The 21,250-nt window shown below is 34.9% G+C and overlaps 1 long non-coding RNA gene across 1 annotated transcript; it reads right to left on the bottom strand.

Moving 5' to 3' along the window:
* Positions 1-13,316: 13,316 nt before the first annotated feature.
* LOC138709667 (uncharacterized) lies at positions 13,317-20,382 on the bottom strand. The gene is made up of 3 exons (XR_011334990.1): positions 20,255-20,382; positions 16,264-16,294; positions 13,317-13,626 (listed from the first exon to the last, which is right to left on the bottom strand). It is a non-coding gene; the product is annotated as an uncharacterized lncRNA (long non-coding RNA).
* Between the last annotated feature and the right edge of the window lie 868 nt (positions 20,383-21,250).

The raw sequence follows: 21,250 nt of genomic DNA, 5'->3' as shown, positions 1-21,250 counted from the left end.
CTCAGATTATTTGTTAACGATGTTCTTAGCCATAATGGGTCAAGTCACCAAAGCGTTGCATCAATTAACACCACAATTTTATTGTTTATATTTTATAAATATAGAATTTGAGAATTGAACAATAAAATTATTGCCAATGAAATTAGATAATGTCCACACCTGTGGAGTAACGGTTAGCGCGTCTGGCCGCGAAACCAGGTGGCCCGGGTTCGATTCCCGGTCGGGACAAGTTATCTCGTCGAGGTTTTTTTCCGGGGTTTTCCCTCAACCCAATATGAGCAAATGCTGGGTAACTTTCGGTGCTGGACCCCGGACTCATTTCATCGGCATTATCACCTTCATTTCATTCAGACGCTAAAATAACCTAAGATGTTAATAAAGCGTCGTGAAATAACCTACTAAAAATAAAGTATAAATAAAATTAGATAATCCACTAGAGCAAGTTAACTTTATGTCCTATTATCTCAAAATTGCCTCATGGACTTGATCCACTTTAGCTCTGAACGCCTCATATATTCTTCACAAGATATAACAGTAAGTAAATATCAAATGAGATTTGCGAGTGAAAGGGGGCTAAGAAGCAATCATTTAATACTTGAATTGAAAAATTTACTTCAGATCTGTGTCTCATTATATTATCCATTTTTATTCATTTTTAGCGCATCTATAAAGTGGGATTGTATGCTGAAAGATCTTTTTACCGTTTACAATAATTTCAATACATATATTCCCTCGTCTTGCAATTATAGAATTTGCCCCATGTTGGAATCCTGATTCTTGCGACAAGTGTCTTCTCCCTGAAAATCAAATAAATGTGATATTTTAAATTTACTACATTGCTTTCTTCACAAATAATTAACTTAACTGCATAATTTCACCATACACTTCACAAATACCAAGGAAATTGGGAAAATAATCCCTGATGAAAACAGAAAAGGTGCCAGATATTCCCGCAATGCAGCGTTGGTATTGCTGGCATTCTGGTAAAACAACTTCACTAGCAGTGCACGGTCTCTCTTCTCAATAGCCATTGCGTTTCACAAGGAAAAGTTCAACCTTCCAATTTTTAACTTGAACACGTGTCACCAAGCAACAGGGAACTGACACAATGCAATGCAATCGGTAGAACATACTGACGTCAGAGTTACAGTCAATAGGGATATCCTGAACTAACACCAACAGATAGCGCACGTGTACTTTGAGGGATGCGCTTTGCGTGTGCATTTGTTTTTCGATATATATACATTGGTGTATTAGTATATTAAATACTCTTAAAAACAACTAAAAATGGCAAATTTTTGTTATGTTCCTATAAGTAAAAACCAGGGAAAGCTTTTTATCTTCAATCAGGTGCCGAAATATTCTGGATATATGCTTTAAACTTTAAAAAAATATAAGTAATTAAATTGCGCCTCGAAAGTATTAAATAAAAGTAACTACCGGTACTTCAAGTAAGGAATTGTTGATTACAGTTTCATTGTGGAAGAGGAAAAAGAAAAATTAATAAAAACATATGCAACCTCGACTGCGAGCTATGTTAGCTTAGATTATATGCAGTAGTTGTAGGAGTCTCTGAAGTTTACGCCTGCAGTAAACTCTCGATAAACTGGAATGTTTATTATCCAGGACGATTCGTAATGAAATCCATTTCGTGAATAATGTTTTTAATGTACTGTACCCTAATTATTTAAACCATGTTTTAACTTCAAATTTTCAAAATCATCCTACATAGTATTCAAAACTGCATGTCCTTAACATACAAATCGCACGACTAATCGTGATACTATTGCGATCATATTATATCAGCCTATTAAAAATTGCATTTGATCTTTCTGCAACTACAGAAAAAAATACAAGGAATTCAATCTCGATAGTCACTTCCCTATAAAAGAAAACCACATTGGAGACTCCATAGCCTAATCTATTTTTAGCGTACGGTTCTTAAATATTAATGATTAAAGAGGGCAATATTCACCTTCGACATAGTTCCTATTTTTTTATTCGTGCATCTCGTTCTCAAAGTTGTCGTTCAGGTTCATGAACATTCAATTTACTCGTATCTATATTCTGCATACTGCAGATTTCCCCACCTATCTCGGGGAATCGCTCAATATTATACAGGTTTACGTTATTATTTATTGTAAATTAAATTAAATTATGAGGTGAGAAAATATTGAATTATATTAAATTATACTAGGTTATACAAAATAATTGTAAATATAATTTTGACACGCACAGAAAACCAATAAGCGGGAAAACGTAATCAACTGTAGAATATGACATAACATAGCCCTATAACATGTTGCACCGCATGGAACGCTCCTGCCATCTAGCGGTAAAACTTCGCATAAGATATCCCTATTGCAAGTTTTGACTGCTTACAGCGCCATATTTACACCTGGTGGCGAGACTTGGAACTAATTAATGCGAGCGCATTGGTTAATTAACATATCTAAGAGGTTTCACACTCCTACGGTCATTATAATCCGTACTATGCCACGCTGAACACCCTCAGTTTAATTATAAGCACTCTGTACTATAGGAATCTATAATTCTATCAACATCTCTCCGTTTCTTTATCGTTCCATAGAATTCCCTGAACGCCGGCTGTCGACGGATGGAGGGGGCTGGCTTCGTGACGAATGGGATTGTAACCTGGGTATAGAGCGAACTTTAGCGTAGTCAGCCGGTGTAGGTTTGGGAATGCGTCTAGTTTGAAGGTTAGCGCAATAGATCGTGAAAAGTCGCAGTGCTGGGTCGTAGTGTCCCGCGTCCTAAAATGTCATCTCATTCCAACTACTTATAGGAATCCATACAGTTGGCACCAACATAATTAGGTATCAAAATTATAGATATTTTTTACCTGATATCAGAACTACGGAAAGGTACGGTCACACGGCGCTACTTTTGCTGCGCAACTTTTGTACTGAAACTGCAAAATTTGCGTGTCGTGTTCACACGTAAGCCAAAAGTAGCTCGCTGCACATTACTTTTTGCTGCGCAACCCGAGTGCAGCAAAAGTTGCAACTGGAGGTTGCGAATCTGTTCACACACAAGGCGCTACTTTTGCAGCCGCAGTCATGCTGCAGGTTTCCATCTCCGTGTTGACTTCTCAATATACATTTTGTGGTTATGTTCGCATTATTAAGAAACTCATGCGAAAGATTACAGCGACGTGAGATTCGAACTCACGACCAGCGTCCCGCAAGAAAGCAGATCGCGCGGAGCACGGAGGGACGGCGCGCGGCGGAGAGTAGTGGGGAAAGGGGCCTACACGCGAGGGGAGGCTGCGCGCGCAGCTGCTACCTAACGCAGTGAATGGGGAACGGACCTTCCCGACTCTTCCAGAAGTGCGTCGAAGTGGAGATATCCAGATAATTCTCTACACACCTGTAGAAATTTCTCGCAACTATGATTTTGCTATAAAAGAAGAAGCGCCAGCGAACTCGAGAGTTTTCAGTTGATTAGTCAGCCAGTTAGTGATAAAGCCAGAGCAAGCAAGCCAGTCTTGTGTACCGGAGTTCTACTCGAATGTGCGTTCGCAACTGCGTCAGCATCCGAAGGCCTGAGTTCGAGTGCAGTGGACCGCAGTTGGAGGGACCTGAGTTCGAGTGCAGTGGACCGCAGTTGGAGGGATCTGAGTTCGAGTGCAGTGGACCGCAGTTAGAGGGACCTGAGTTCGAGTACAGTGAACTGTCTCTGAAGATCTGTGGTTCGAGATACTGTGAGATACTCGAGTGACTGAGCTAGAATAACTGAGAACTAACAGTTCTGATTTGTAAATAGTACTTTGTAAATATTAGTTAAGATTAACAGTTCATTGTTGTTCGTACTAGTCCAAGTAAATTGTCATTGTCGTCGGTGGAGTGCTATAACGAATACTGTGTTGAGTGAAAATCCAATTGTTGACAAGAGCGTTTAAGGCGAATTGTAGGAAGGAATTATTGTTGGAAGAATAAAATTTCATTGTTGTGAGTTAAATAAATTTACACTATTATTTCCTTTTCTGTCCTAACTAGTATTCAGAAATTGGCATTATTTTTACTATAAAACTTAAAAAAAAAAAAAAACGCCTGTATACTTAAATGACAACTAACAGCATATTCAAGTAATCAATGTTGGCAACCCTTCTGCTTGAAAGTACGCTACGGAAAATTAAAAAAATATATATATCGTCAGCAAATATACTCAGACTGTGTTGTGCACTTGGTAACTGTTACAAATAACTTATTTAATCACATCTAACATTAAAATACATCCAAACAATAAAAGTATCATTGCCACATTTGGGTGGCAACACTGGTCGGAACCGCAGCAAAAGTTTCAACAAAGCTGATATCAAAAATGCTGCGGCTGCAACCCTGAGAATCCTGTTCACACGTCGCTACTTTTAAGCTGCGCGCAGCATGGAAAAGTAGCGGGCAGCAGGTTCGGCAGCCGCTACTTTTCGGGTTCCACCGTTGTTCACACATCGCAGTACAAGAGTTGCGCAGTTTTTTGTACTGCAGCGCTGCAAAAGTAGCGACGTGTGACTGTACCTTAAGACAGGACTTGAAAAATCTGGAGTAGTCGCTTAACTGGTCTTCATCTAAGCAGTCCAGTAGTTTACACATAATTGACAAGAAGAGATTAGAACCGAAAGCTTTGGCTCCCAAGCAGCTTTCAAAGTACACTTTAGCTTTTGTACAAATCGCAGTCGGTTTGTTACTATGGCTACATAACATTAATTGCTGAATTTAATTAACTCAGACCTCCTTGATATTTTCGAAGAGGAAGGATGGGCTCCATACTTCTAAATTGAAAGTCGTAGTCTCTTAGATTAACATTGGCTGGATGTGTGAAAATATCCTGGAATCAGAAAGCAACAATTAGTACTTCATATAAGTAGTATTTTATTTTACATGAAAGATAGAGTCGCTTGAAGCATGTTGTAATTAAAGAAGATGTACATATTTCAACGATTGGGTTGGAAGTAAATCCCGAAAAGACCAACTATATGATTATGTCTCGTGACCAGAATATTGTACGAAATGGAACTATGAAAATTGGAGGTTTATCCTTCGAAAAGGTGGAAACATTCAAATATCTTGGAGCAACAGTAACAAATATAAATGACACTCGGGAGGAAATTAAACGCAGAATAAATATGGGAAACGTGTGTTATCATTCAGTTGAGAAGCTTTTGTCATCCAGTCTGGTGTCAAGAAATCTGAAAGTTAGAATTTATAAAATAGTTATATTACCGGTTGTTCTGTATGGCTGTGAAACTTGGACTCTCACTTTGTGAGAGGGACAGAGATTGAGGGTGTTTGAGAATACGATTCTTAGGAAAATATGTGGGGCTAAGAGGGATGAAGTTACAGGAGAATGGAGAAAGTTACACAACGCAGAACTACACGCATTTTATTCTTCACCTGACATAATTAGGAACATTAAATCCAGATGTTTGAGACGGGCAGGGCATGTAGCACGTATGGGCGAATCCACAAATGCATATAGAGTGTTAGTTGGGAGGCTGGAGGGAAAAAGACCTTTGGGGAGGCCGAGACGTAGATGGGAGGATGGTGTTAAGATGGATTTGAGGGAGGTGGGATATGATGATAGAGACTGGATTAATCTTGCTCAGGATAGGGACCTATGGCGGGCTTATGTGAGGGCGGCAATGAACCTCCGGGTTCCTTAAAAGCCAGTAAGTACGTAAGTACATATTACAATTACAATGCTTTTTTTAAATATTAAAGATTTTTTAATACTGTAATCATGCAAATTTGACTTTCAAATATAGTTCTCTTTAAAGCTGACTTGAATAATTTCAAGGGAAAAATTGTTCCAGGCCGGGCATCAAACCCGGGAACTTTGGCTGAGCGAGCCAACGCTCTACCGACTGAGCTACCAGAAACTCTACCAGTCCCCGGCTCAAGTATTCCCTTTCTATCCTCATATCTCAAATAGGTAGACAAGACGTCAGAGATCAGCGTTGAGTGCACACTTTCTGTGTGACTAAAATTTGAGATTTTCTGTTAACGAACAATAATATGGTATTAATATTTAAGTCACTCAGAAAGTCTGCACTCATTGTTGGGTCTCAGGCGTCTAGTCAACCTACATCAGGTATGTGGATAGCCTAAAAGGGAATAATTGACCTGAGAGGTGGTAAAGTTCCTGGGTAGCTCAGTCGGTAGAGCATTGGCGCGCACTCCCAAAGTTCCCGGGTTCGATGCCCGGCCCCAGAATAATTTCTCCCTTGAAATTATACTTGTAATCATTGTTATGCAAAATAAATTGTGAATATCTTAAACAGTGATACTCAAATCACAATTGCTTCTTTACTAAAAATATGTGACAGGAAACCCTGTGGTGGTGTATGACAGAGGAAAATTACTTCAAATGAGTTTCATAAAGTTTCGCTTGTATGAGACGATTAGGATTCTTACACTAAGTTTGTAACAGGAAACCACAGTTCATAGAATGTAGTGTGCAATATGTTAAAGCTTTATGGTAGTATTATTAGTACAGGGACAGCACTTTATTTTTACCAACATTTTTAACATTAACCTGGCTATACTCGGAAACACTGTTGCCCCCTTCCATTACAGGAGATTGCTGTTACTACTGCAATATGTAAACAAATCATTTTACTGGGTATAAGAGGAGAGAAAAGTAGTGTATCCATTTATGTTGTAGGAAAATACGATATTACAATTTTCAGTTTGATCATCACTGTTACGGAATTTATCAAAATACAGTAGAGTAGTAACATTTTTTTTTAAAAAACTCAACTTTTCAGGCGGCTATGTTCGTTATGTAATGTCTACTTTATTTAGCATATTAATTATTGGTGTTAACATACAATATAGAGAGTGCATTTAAATTGAGGGGCTCATAAGTAAAGGACTGTATGTGCACTTAAGTTACTTTTGAGGAAATGGGGTTTAAATATTTAAGCTTTCGTAAAATCGGTGAAATTTTTATTTAAATTTTAATGTGTGATACGATTAAAATATCCCTTTGCCACTAAAATTTTAGATACTTTTTCTTACACTGGATGCACTTAACTCATGTTATTACAAATGTCATTAGCATTCCTTTGCTTCTAGCCACCTCAGTTCAAAAAAAGCTAATCTGAATTTTTAAACAAGTTGCTGAAAATGGTTGCCGTTCATTACAATGTAGGCTTCAATTCAGTACGCATATTATTAAAAACATTTTGAAGCATATTCTCTGAAATTGAATTTATCGTTTCTTGAATATAATTTTTTAGTACGATATTATTAATATAGGTTCTTTCTTCTATAGAAAACGCAACCATATTTCTGAAACACACTATACACTGTAGTGTTTACTTCACTGCTTGAAGACTTCGAATGCAACAGCGGCCGTAAGTTTGTGTGTCTGACGGGAGCAAGGACATTAGTGAAAGGGGTGAGAGTGAAGTATATTCAGAAATGCAGGTGCAATAAAAATGCAAGTAAAAATAAAATGATGTTCCTGTATTTGCTTATTTAACCTGGTAGAGATAAGGCCGTCAGGCCTTCTCTGCCCCTCTACCAGGGAATTACAACTATAATATGATGAATAAAATTACAATTAATATTAAATTTACAATTACAATTACAATAAAAATTAAAGTACGACAAGAATACCTGGTTAATGAAAGCTAGACATTTTATCATAGAAGTTAAGAACAAAGTTGTTGTGACATAGTATCTGCCGAAAATGATGTTTAAAAAAATTAGGAATAGTAAACGTAGCTTAATTGGTATAAATTGTACAGTATTATAAATAGCAAAATTTGAATTATTATAATCATCTTAGAATAGCCTATTTACTAGTAAATTTTTGTCTCGAAATAACGCGTCATTATTGTGGGCCATAAAAAGAATATAAAATAAATTAAAGAACAATGAGAAGAAAAATATTGTGAAAGGTGAAGGACATAATTATGATTCAGTTTATAGAACACGGCATATGAACTAATGAGTTTGACACATGATGAGACTATTAAAAACAATATTTTGACAGAAAGGCTTACAGAAAATGTACTACATAATGTAAAGACACAAATAAGATTAATTAATCATGCTTCTAAAGATCAAAAACCACTAGATGTTTATGTTTGGACACGAGTTTGTTTCATTACAGGACGTTTTGACGCAATATTTTTCAGCACTTGTATGTGTTTCTATTTTGCAAAGCTATTAATAATAATAATAATAATAATAATAATAATAATAATAATAATAATAATAATAATAATATACTGACACTGTACCTGAATTAATAGTCCAGTTGCTAATAACTGAATGATCAATATATTCATTTTTGTTTCAATGCGGTATGTGCAACTGCTATTCAAGGAAATGTTCAGTCGATTGTTAATTTTCACTTCTTGTTAGGATCTACTACATTTAACAAAACAAAGGTTCTCCCTAATCTCCTATAGTTTCATAACCGTAAGCTGTTCTGCAGTAATTATAATGAAAAGTTAGGAATTAATTTCGCCATTTTTAAATTACGACTTCCCCCCATTGTATACCAAGCTAACATGTCACACATGACTTTTATACAGGGTCAATTGCTGTTATTCTCAAGCCTCATTGAATGAAAGATACGCGTTATTTACTTTGCAACTCTCGTAATGTTAAATCTATGGAAAATAGCATTAGCAATTTAAATGAAAATACATTGATTTCAGAAAAATAAGCAAATCTAAGTCACGGATGAATTATTTTGTTAACGAGTCATGTAAACAATTCAATCATGAAACAAATACCGTAGATTTCCGTTCATATACACTCACAGTCTTACTAATAAACCGTGTATAGTTTTTATACTAGACTTATGCAGAGTTGAGACAGAAAACTTTACTAATAAACCATGAATAAGCGATGGATGTATAAACAGCCTGTAACTATACAACGGGAATTGCTTTGCAGTAGTTATATAGGCTACACGAAACCCCTTGTTTAAGCGTTGTATATAGAGAAAAAATGGCCGCCCCTCTAACAGCTGTTCGTATTTACTGTCATTTTATGATGATGGTTGCCTAGTAACCAAAGAAGAACACACCAAAGAGCACAGAATAATAAGAATAATATTAGTCTACTGTAGCTTGTACTCTTTGACCAAAATATAGTATGGTAATCGATTAGAGCCAGTTGCACTATCGATACTTAACACGCCACACTAGAGCGCTCTACCGGATGCAATAGAGAACCTCAGATATTCTATTACCTTTCGTAATGAAGTAATGACGAGCCTATGACGTAGCTGTGTAACAGATGTACTGTTATACACGACGTATGTAGTGATTATAGTAAGGAATTTACACACGACTTATAAACGAGCTACTCATTGTATAAGTGTAAGATAGTTAAAAGTCTGTTTATAGAGTTTTTATTAGTAAGACCGTCAACATATTACCCGACCACTCTGTTAGTGGAACGGCAATTGCTTGTACTATACAGAGCGTGCTCGCATTGTTACGTCACCTGTGCAATAGGAAGCCTTTATTCTTCTAGTCGTAGACTAAAAGCTCATTCACAATGAAAATTAAACATAACGTAAGCGTTAACTTAAGAATGTAAACGTTACGGTAAAATCACATCATAACAGCAAAGATACTTGGTAACCATGGAAACATAACGACGCCATTTCCTCATATTCTGTCGTATACTTCAGCACTCCACGAGTGTGTCCTGTTTGCAAATCACGTAGGCCTAAGCATAAGCATGAAAGTTTGGAGTTCGCAAACTTTCATGTTAACGTCTAACGACAATGTTAATGCCAAGCTGGAGGACCACTCCTTATCTACTGTCCGCGACTGCTTATTCAATATATTCGCAGCTGCCTTCCATACCTGAAGACAGTCTCCTCTATTCGCAACCTGAGAACGCGCCTCGCTGTGGTGATAGGGACTCAAAGAATTGGCAAAATAAATTAAAGAAGTATGTATTCTGGCCATAATCTTCCGAATATTATCTCCTATACCTGTTCAATGCCAAGGGAGTCACCTAGCAACGAAGCCGCAGGATAGATACCACAAATTACATTGTCGTATAGTTTAATATATATTTTTCTTAATTTCTCATTGTAGCAAAGTATAAACGGAGAATATTTTTAACATATTACAAAGCAATAACAACCTATAGGGTAAACATTGGTAATTTCGTGACAGTGGTTATTTCGTGATACTTTTTCTTTGCTCTTTTGTGAACTAACCAATAGTTTTACGAGATCCAAATTTCCGCCAAGAGATTGCATATGTTGTTCAGTTTCCAGAAACATACAGCTACGCTTTGTGTGACTATTGTAGTTGCTTCAGTGAGCTTTTATGTTTGGAGAGAGCAAGTTTGCGTCGACTTCTCAGGCGTACAATATTTGTGAATGTTTGTAATTGCATTGCAGGCTTATTACTAAAGGTAAGCTTATGATATTTGATACAAAGATTTATTGTATCTTCATTAAATTTTAGGAAATGTTTTTGGAAATTTAGATACATCTGTCGTCGCCATATAGGCTTAGCTGTACTAATAGAAATCTTAGCTGTTTGAGGCGAAATTTTGTTGAAAATTAAGCGTTACATTTTATACTATTTTAAAAATTGTATTGCAATAGGAATTTTAGAAATCTGAAGACAAGATCTGATAACAAAAAAGAAAAGGGAGACGCAATGGGTTCAGTGTAGCTTCTGTTTGATTTGTTATCATGCTAAGTGTCAATGATAAGTGCTAGATGACTTACTTGCAAGAATTGTGACAGAAGATGGACCATGGCTCCACCATTTTGGACCGGAGACAGAGGCAGACAATGGAGTGGCATCATGCAAATTCACCAAAGAAATAGAAATTCAAAAGTACACCTTCGGCAGGAAACGTTATGGCTACTGTGTTTTTCGATTCAGAAGGACTGTTGCTTGTGGACATCATGCCACACGGAACCACCATTAATTCTGACGGGTATGTTGCAACTCTCAAGAAACTTCAAGTTCGACTGAGTCATGTTCGACGACATCGGGAGAAGCAGGATGTTCTGCTATTGCACGACAACGCACAGCCATATGTCAGTCACAAGACCACAGACCAGATCAGAAAATTCGGATAGACAGCACTGATACATCCGCCTTACAGTCCTGAACCGGCACCGTGCGATTACCATCTCTTTGGTAAATTGAAGGATCCCTTCGCAGAACGAGGTTAGAAGATGACTCCCTTTTGCACGCTGCTAAAGAGTGGCTCAGACGTGTTGGTCCAGACTTTTACCGTGCTGGTCTACAGGCCCTCGTTCCTAGGTTACGTAAGGCAGTTGAAAGGGACGAGGATTATGTGGAAAAGTGACATTTTGTTCGTAAAGGATGCATCTACATTCTGTGAAAATAATAAAGCTGTAGGATAAAAATATAATTTTTAAACAAATGTCATGCATTACTTTTGGAGTTACCCTAGTAATAGACTATAGGCTATAATAAAGTCCGTAATAAAAGTGTTCACCCTTTCAGGGCAAAGAAGATCCCTTTTCAATTTCAATTTTTACTTTGATTTCATTCTTATTGTGGGTTGATATGTATTTCTATGTTTTCTTGCTATGAATATTAGACGGAATTACTATGTTTGAAGTCTTGTAACAATAAATGAGAATTTCATTTGACTTTAATGAATTTTTCTACAATTCTTCTACCTCTCACGAAATTATCAATGCAATATCACGAAATTACCAAGGTTATCACGAAATAACCAACCTTTCAGCTTAAGTTGTAGAAGTGGTTTTTGGCACATATTCAAGAACGTATCCAATCTTTTATGTCTCCAGATTTGTAGAGCAAATTATCTTCTTTTAGATTAAAAAATCGGAATAAGGATATATTTACACATTTGCATTTTAAATTAGTTTTCATGAAATAGCTCAGTTGGTAGAGCAGCTGGCTACGGACTGGAAGGTCCGGTGTTCGATCCCAGGTGGTGACAGGATTTTTTCTCGTTGCCAAACTTTCAGAACGGCCCCGAGGTTCACTCAGCCTCCTATGAAATTGAGTACCGGGTCTTTCCCGGGGGTAAAAGGCGGTCAGAGCGTGGTGCCGACCACACCACCTCATTCTAGTGCCGAGGTCATGGAAAGCATGGAGCTCTACCTCCATGCCCTCCAAGTGCCTTCATGGCATATTACGGGGATACCTTTACCTTTTTTTATTACGAAATTACCAAAGTTTACCCTACAAATCCATTACTACTAAATCCAGATCATCAGAGCAGAAAATAATCAAGACAGAGCGGAACTATATGTAACTATTAATGTATTCAAAACGGGTTGAAAGGAATGCGAAAGATTGCAAGATCAAAGTGGCGACGATAACATCCCTTTCTGGCCTCCCTCTAGTCTGTCGAAAGGAAAAGAAAATTATTTCGAAACATCACTTTTGTGATTAATATTTTTATATTGGTAAGTTAGGAATAAATATTTTTTGTGGAGTACTGTTTTCCACTGTTTCTTTGCAGTATGAATCTTGATTAAGACATTTAAAAATTAGAATTAATACAGAAGTTTCTTACTTGATCTCTACATCTCATTTATAAACTTTTATGGTACATATTCCGTTACTCTTATTTTATAGTCACGTAATTCTGTCTCAGACTTCAAACGCATGTTATTTTTAAGATTTACTATTATTATTATTATTATTATTATTATTAGTATTATTATTATTATTATTAAATATAATATGTGTTTGAAATCGTAAGAATAAAAACATTAGATATTTGTATAATGGCATAAAGGAATTTAGGAAGGATATCAGAGAGGATAAACGTGATCAAGGATGAGAATGATGACTAGATTGCAGACTGTCATTCAATCCTGAACAGAAAGAAAAACTATTTTGGGCAACTACTAGATGTAACATAGGCGAAATAGAAATGTTCAGGACGATATTCAAATAGAAACTGCTGAACCATTTATATCCCAACCCACGCTTTCTGAGGTCAAAAACTGCGATAGAAAATCTGAAAAAGTACAAGTATCCAGGTATCGATAAATTTCTAGCAGAATTAATAAAAGAGGATGAAAGAGAATTATCTAGTGAAATTTATGAGCTTGTACTTGCTATTTGGGAAAAGGAAATTGTACCTGCACAATGGAAGGAGTCCATAATTGTATCTACCTTAGAGAAGGAGGAAAAAACTGTAGTAACTTTAGAGAAATATCACTTTTGTAGACGTCGTACAAAATGTTATCAAATATTCTTTTTTATAAGATTAACTCCATATTAAATAAAAGAAATTATTGGGGATCATCAGTGTGGTTTAAAAAATAATGCTAACAAGTTTTAAAGATTACCATGAATTTATTTCCTCAATAATTCATACAGAAAAGCAAGATAGTAATATCAATCTTCAAATTTATATTTTATCATTCTGGTTTAGGTGTAGAGCTTGGGCGATTTCTTGTGTTCAGAGTAGATCTGCCCTGCTGACGCACCTCCCGTTTAGAAGCCAGCTCCTCCTCCAAATCCAGCACCGAAGCCCATTCCACCACCAGCACCATAACCTCCCAGGGGACTTCCATAGGGGCTCAAACCATATGAACCATATGGATATGGACTGAGACCTCCATAAGGATATAGTCCATTGCCATCTGAAAATAAAATTTTGCAAACACTCTCATATTACATGCTTCAAAGCAATCGTGATAATATCCAAGTAGAATGCAATAATTTTTATTACTTATAGTCTAAAATAAGCAATTGATATTTTACACTGGAAAGGGTGACTGGGGAAATGTAGAATGTGAGTTTGATCTAGTTTCCTTTAGAAGTATGTAGGAATTGAGGGAAACTATACTTCGTCTGACAGCAGAAGTAAATATTGCAGACAGAGGATGAGAGGAATATAATTGGTATTGAACCAATGGCAGAGGTCTAATTCCATGCTTATCTTGAAGTTGGATAGGGGTTGATCTCTTTAAACCACCCTACCTCAAGACAAGCGCGGAATGAGATCTTTCCCATTGGTTCAATAGCAATTATACTTCTCTCTTTCTCAGCCATAATTGATAGAGAAGGCCTTATGGCCTTAATCCTGTCAGATTAAATAAATAAATAAATAAATAAATAAAGAAATAAAGAAAGAAAGAAAGAAAGAAATAAAGAAATAAAGAAAGAAAGAAATAAAGAAAGAAAGAGAGAAAGAAAGAAAGAAAGAAATACAGAAAGAAAGAAAGAAAGAAATACAGAAAGAAAGAAAGAAAGAAAGAAAGAAAGAAATAAATAAAGAAATACAGAAAGAAAGAAAGAAATAAAGAAATACAGAAAGAAAGAAAGAAAGAAAGAAAGAAATACAGAAAGAAAGAAAGAAAGAAATACAGAAAGAAAGAAAGAAATACAGAAAGAAAGAAATAAAGAAAGAAAGAAAGAAAGAAAGAAAAAGAAATAAATAAATAAATAAAGAAAGAAAGAAAAAGAAAGAAATAAATAAATAAAGAAAGAAAGAAAAAGAAAGAAATAAATAAATAAAGAAAGAAAAATAAATAAATAAATAAATAAATAAAGAAACAAATAAAGAAAAAAACAAATAAAGAAAGAAACAAATAAAGAAACAAATAAAGAAATAAATAAATAAATAAATTAAGAAATAAACAAATAAAGAAATGAATAAAGAAATAAATAAAAAAATAAATAAACAAATAAAGAAATAAATAAATAAATAAATAAACAAATAAATAAATAAATAAATAAATAAATAAATAAATAAAGAAATAAGTAAAGAAATAAATAAATAAAGAAATAAGTAAATAAATAAATTTGTTTCATACATTATGGAAGGAAGTCTAGGATAACTCTTTACAAAAAGTCATAAAAAAATAAAAATTATGTTTCTTGTGCGAAAATTTTCATTGGATACTTAGGAAGTTGATAGTAAGAGAGTTTATGTCTCTACGTTTTCTACGAGGTCCGGGAACGATTTTATATACGACTCCTCCATATGTCAGTATTGCATCCGCTTTGAAAAATTTATCTTTTTCTCGAAACAGCTTCTTTTAGTGTAGAAAATGTTCCAAGTGCATGCACTTGTCACCAAAGACTATGAAAATTATCGTATTAACCGACATTGAGAAATCTTAAATATCTTCAAACTTAAAAGGTAAAATATTCAGAAAATAAAAAATGTGAATAAAAACATATGATTTTTTAAATTGTGCCTAAACTAACCTAAATAGCATGAATTTCTCAACGTTAAAATATTTTGCGTGATTTAGGTTTCATATGAAAGAAAAAGTCCCGCTCCGTGGCGTCGTAGTCTAAGGCATCCTGCCTAGGACTCGCGTTACGGAATGCGCGCTGGTTGGAGTCCTCGTGGAGGAAGAAATTTTTCATGAAATTTCGGCCAGTGTATGGGACCGGTGCCCATCCAGCATCGTGATGCACTTGGATAGCTACGATAGGTAGCGTAATGCGATTATGCAAACCAGCTATAACGGCTGGGGAGCTCATCATGCTAACCACACGACACCTCTATTCTGGTTGGATGATCGTCCACCTCTGCTTCGGCATGTGGCCGTGAGGCCATCAGGCAGTTGGTCGGTCTTGGCACTTCATGGGCTGTAGCGCCACGGTATTATTATTATTATTATTATTATTATTATTATTATTATTATTATTATTATTATTATTAAAGAAAATTAGCTTGCTATATTTAAATGAAATGCGCATGGGACATTTTGATTCTATCACTAATGTGCATAAAAGAAACCGGATTGAAAATTTAAAAATTTCAAAATTGTTTCCCTTGCTCAGAAAGTGCTTATGATTTCTAAACCTGTTGGTTTCTTAATTTACTGCAGTCTCTATATTTCCATTGAAGATATTTCTGAAGTTCTTGCTATAAAAGCTCTGAATACTGAACACTGTGTAATACCTACAAAGGCTTGGAAAGTTACCGCTTCATGTTAAGACAAATCCATTGCTTTCAATCCAATCACAAAAATTCTCTTGTCATTGCAAATTTTTCTGTATTTTACTGAGACCTCTCATCATGCTAAATTCTTATGGGATATCCATTTAGTGCACGGTGACAAATTCCAAAATATACTCTCAGATACATACCACCTTGAATATTACAAGTCTATATTACAAAGAAGAGTAACTAATTTTTAATTCTCTTCGAATCATTTCCTATGCATATGGAGAAATATATCATTATCATTTCTGCATGTTCTTAAAAAATATTCGAATTTTGATGTACAGTAATTCTAAAATAATTTAATAATACTTACAGAGGCCATACTGGGGAAGAGCTGAGATTGCCTGTAAAAGTACATATAATAAGAATATGAAAATCATAAGTACATATATTTAATGTACATAATTTTATTCAACTGAAAATTTTTTAACATGAATTATGCTATAATATCATATTTCTGTACCTCGTCGGTGTTTTATATTTCTTTTTATACGTACCGACATAATTTTTAAATTGTTCTATTAGCTGCACACTCTCAAAATCGTGTGGTGTGCATTCGACAGCGTAAAGATATTGGTGACGAATTAATTATAGTTTTTTGTGGTGTTGGAGGTAAATATAATTCATTACAGCATCAAAACTTTTCTTGCGTGGTGAGAGTTAATTTATGTAAATCAAGAAACAATGAAAACAAACAAATTTCCAAGTCTGTAATTTTAATAGTCATAATACACTCAGGGACAAAAAAAACCGGACACTTCTATATTTGCTTGTATTTTGTTGCCAATTATTTCAAAATGAAACTAAACTCATTTAAACAAAATAATGTTTCATTTAGTACCTTATACGACAACATTTGAAAAAAAAAATTATCTGATGAGAAAATTTACAAAAAATTACAAAGGGCGTATAACTATGGCATCATTTGGTCTAACTGTTTTTTTTTTCATTTTATGGTGCCTTAAACATTAAAAACTCTTTTTAGTAACGGGTATTACCCCCTCTGGCTTGAATAACTGCATCCATACGTCTTGGCATGCTCTCAATTTGGTTAGCAATGTCTTCTTGAGGAATAAGTTCCCATTCTTCGCCAAGTGCTCGCCTCAATTCTTGGAACGATTCTGGTCTCTGTCGTCTATTCTTAACACGCCGTCCCAGCATGTCCCACACGTGTTCAATTGGGTTCATGTCTGGACTCCTTGCTGGCCATGGAATAACATGGATTCCCACTTCTTGGAGATAATCTCCGACCGCATGGGCAATATGCGGCCGTGCATTATCATGCATTAAAACAAAATTATCGCCTACAAATTGGCCAAATGGCACAACATGATCAGCCAAACATTCATTTATATACCTATCAGCTGTTAGTCTTCAATTTTCAACAAAAACCAACTCTGTACGAGCATCCGTACACACTCCTGCCCAAACCATCACTCCACCACCTCCATACGGCACATTTTCGGAAATGCAACACTGTGAAAATCGTTCTCCCTCCTTCTCCAAACTCTTTCACATCCATCAGGTGAGCACAGATTGAAACGGGACTCATCGGTGAACAGAACACAGCTCCACTGTCCATTTCTCCAATCCCTGTGATCATTTGCAAAACGCAGTCGTTCAACTCGATGCATCCTGAGAAGTCTGGGACCAGTTGCAGGTCTACTTGATATCAGTCCACTTGCTTTCAACCTCCTTCTAACTGTTTTGGCCGAAATTGGGCGTCCATGCATGTTAACAAATTGCTGGGCTACACTAGTAGCTGGCAGGTTGCGCTCCCTAAGAACTCTCAACACCATATACCTGTCTTCATTTGGATTTGTAGCTCTTGGACGACCCGAACCTGGTCTTCTGGTATATTCTAGGGTCTCTCTATACAGTTTTATGGCATCATGGGTTGTGCTTCTAGCCATATTCATAACATTTGCAATGTAACGTACACTGCGTCCATCATCGTAAAGGGCTACAGCTCGAGCCACATCTTCAGGTCGCATCTTGTTTTAAGACAAATGTTAAAACCCCACTTAAACTCAGAAAATGTAAAAATAAAGAAATAACGAATGATAACGATAATGAAGCACAAAATGGTTGAGACAAAATTGTTATAGCTGAGACTCCGAAAGCAAAATTGGAATATTTGGTTGTAATGGCTTGTTTATAAAACAAAAAACAATCAACAATGTATACACGTCTCCATAACAACAGATGGCGACCATAATATTGTATGAGAAGATAATGTTTTGCAAAATACCAGCAAATATTAAAGTGTCCGGTTTTTTTTGTCCCTGAGTGTATATTCTTGCGTTCGTAACATGAAGTTTTGACATCTGAAGCTTTATTCTGGAATAACAAAGTTTAATTATTCGAATATCGTAATTACAATAATAATTAATTCACTTACTTCTCCTCTAAATAAATCAATAAGTTTAAAATTAAAGAGTTGTCAATAATTGAAAACTTCCAACAAATACGAGTTTAAAGTTAAAAATAGAGAGATGTGAAAAATTGAAAACTTGCAACGAATACAAGTTTAAAATTAAACATAAAGAGATGTGAAAAAATGAAAACATCCAACAAATACGAGTTTAAAGTTAAACGTAAAGAGTTGTGAAGAATTGAAACCTTCCAACGAATAGGAATTTAAAGTTAAAAATAGAGAGATATGAAAAATTGAAAAATTTCCAAGAAATACGGGTTTAAAATTAAACAAAGAGTTGTGAAGAATTGAAACCTTCCAACGAATACGAGTTTAAAATTAAACATAAAGAGATGTGAAAAATTGAAAACGTCCAACGAATACGAGGTTAAAGTTGCACATAAAGAAATGTGAAAAATTGAAAACTTCCAAACAATAAGAGTTTAAAATTAATCGTAAAGAGATGTGAAAAATTGAAACCTTCCAACGAATGCGAGTTTAAAGTTAAATATAAAGAGATGTGAAAAATTGAATACGTCCAACGAATACGAATTTAAAGTTAATAGAGTTTTGAAGAATTGAAACCTTCCAACGAATACGAGTTTAAAGTTAAAAATAGAGAGGTGTGAACAGTTGAAAACTTTCAAAGAATACGAGTTTAAAATTAAACTTAAAAAGGATGTGAAAAATTGAAAACGTCCAACGAATACGAATTTAAAGTTAAAAATAGAGAGATGGAAAAAATTGAAAGATTTCCAAAGAATACGAGTTTAAAATTAAACATAAAGAGATGTGAAGAATTTAAAACATCCAACGAATGCGAGTTTAAAATTGCACATAAAAATGTGAAAAATTGAAATCTTCGAAACAATAATAGTTTAAAATTAATCGTGAAGAGATGTGAAAAATTGAAACCTACCAACGAATACGAGTTTAAAGTTAAATATAAAGAGATGTGAAAAATTGAAAACTTCCAAACAATACGAGTTTAAAATTAAACGTAAAGAGATGTGAAAAATAATTGAAAAGTTCCAACGAATAAGAGTTTAAAATGAAACATAAAGAGATGCAAAAACTTGGAACCTCCAATGAATGCGAGTTTAAAATTAAACATGAAGAGATGTGAAAAATTAAACACTTCTAACATATACGAGTTAGACGGTGTGAAATTGCTTTATAGACAAATAAATAACAACTATGAAAGATATTTAAAAAATTTTCAAATTTCTACAATCAAAAAAATTACCTTGGAAATTTTAACTTTTACTCTTCGGCAAATAAAGCCTTGCAATAACTTGAAAGAACACTTGGAATCAAAATTTTTGTATTACTCTTCAGAAATATGTTCCTAATGGGAGAGTCTAAAACCTTTTATTTCACATGTCAAAATGTATAATTTAAGAACAACTCTGAAATTGGTGGAACATTTTCAAGAATTAATTCTTTCTGAAGGAATTTTTGTACTGTAAAATAAATGTACATAATTGAAGGGACCACAGAAAAAAAAACATGCTAAGTCAATTTTCTTAAAATTTTCAGGGGCGAATTACTTAACTTCAATACATTCTTAAGACATTATGAATTTACATCTTAATTTAATTTACCCTGTTACAGTGTAGGCTTTTTGTCATTTTGATTTACTAGAAAGTTAGTTCACTCCATGAGCTAGCAGAGGAACCAAAAAACAAAAATCAACAAAAAGTGACTTAGCAAGTTCCTTCCGTGGACCCTTCAATTGTGAAGGGTATTCAAAGTATAATTTCAAACATGTTGTAACCACAAATAAACAGTCTTAAAATTCAATTCTGCAAAGGATTTAAGTGAAAGCTATGTAAAATAGGTTAAGTATTAAGAATACTCTGAATTTATTTTAAGTGGAATACATTACCTGCATGGCGAGCAAAGCGAGGACCAAGAAGGCGAACATCGTTGTTTGTTGAGCTTCCTAGACCGGATGAAGTGCTTCTCATTTTCTCTGGCTTATATACTAATATTTCTAATCAAAACTACTTTATTTGCCCAGTTTCCGAAAAGAATGCCTTGGTACGATATCAGTGTACAATTGCCCTATATTGTTAGTTATCACTTAAAAATCATTCGAGATAAATCGATACACGCTTATACATATCCAGAGTCAATTATAAAATTTACGATTTATAAGCATTACAATGTATGTAACAACCAATGGTATCAGTTATTGATAGGAAAATGTACATTTTCATTCAGTACAGAAATTTATGTTTCGATTTGCAAAAGCATAACAATCAGTACATCGTTTTAATGATACTGTTCTAAAAAAAACATGCTGATTCTATTGTTCCGGTAGCATAATTATTTAATCGATATCAAGTTTGATTTGTGCAGTACTCTAGTCAAATGATAAGTAGTTTTTAAGTTTTGTCCATTTCTTATCCAATTATTACGAAAGATAAATGTGTTCATTTTGATATCCTTAATCGGATTTAGTCCGCATAAACTTAATTCTGCGAGATTCGTTGTGTACAAAAGATATTAGTTTCAAAGGAAATTATATTTCTGTATATCCATATTTCTTTTTCGTCATTCTCTTCTAAATATTTTCGTACTAGTATAACAAATTATTCATTACGTAGCCACCGACGTAGCTCAGTCGACTAAGGCGGGGTTGCGTTCGAATTTGAGTTCGATTCCCGCTTGGGTCGATTACCTGGTTGGGTTTCTTTCCGAGGTTTTCCCCAAGCGTAAGGCGAATGTGAGGTAATCCATGGCGAATCTTCGGCCTCATCTGGTCAAATATGATCTTGCTATCACCAATCCCACCGACGCTAAATTACCTAGTAGTTGCTGCACCGTCGTGAAACAATAAAGTAAAAAAAATTTCACTAAACGTAAATTAACTACGAAG

Source organism: Periplaneta americana, chromosome 1, assembly GCF_040183065.1.
Source record: "Periplaneta americana isolate PAMFEO1 chromosome 1, P.americana_PAMFEO1_priV1, whole genome shotgun sequence".
Taxonomy (NCBI): Eukaryota; Metazoa; Arthropoda; class Insecta; order Blattodea; family Blattidae; genus Periplaneta; species Periplaneta americana.
The sequence above is the reverse complement of the archived record's forward strand: the minus strand, read 5'-3'. Positions and strand labels throughout refer to the sequence as shown.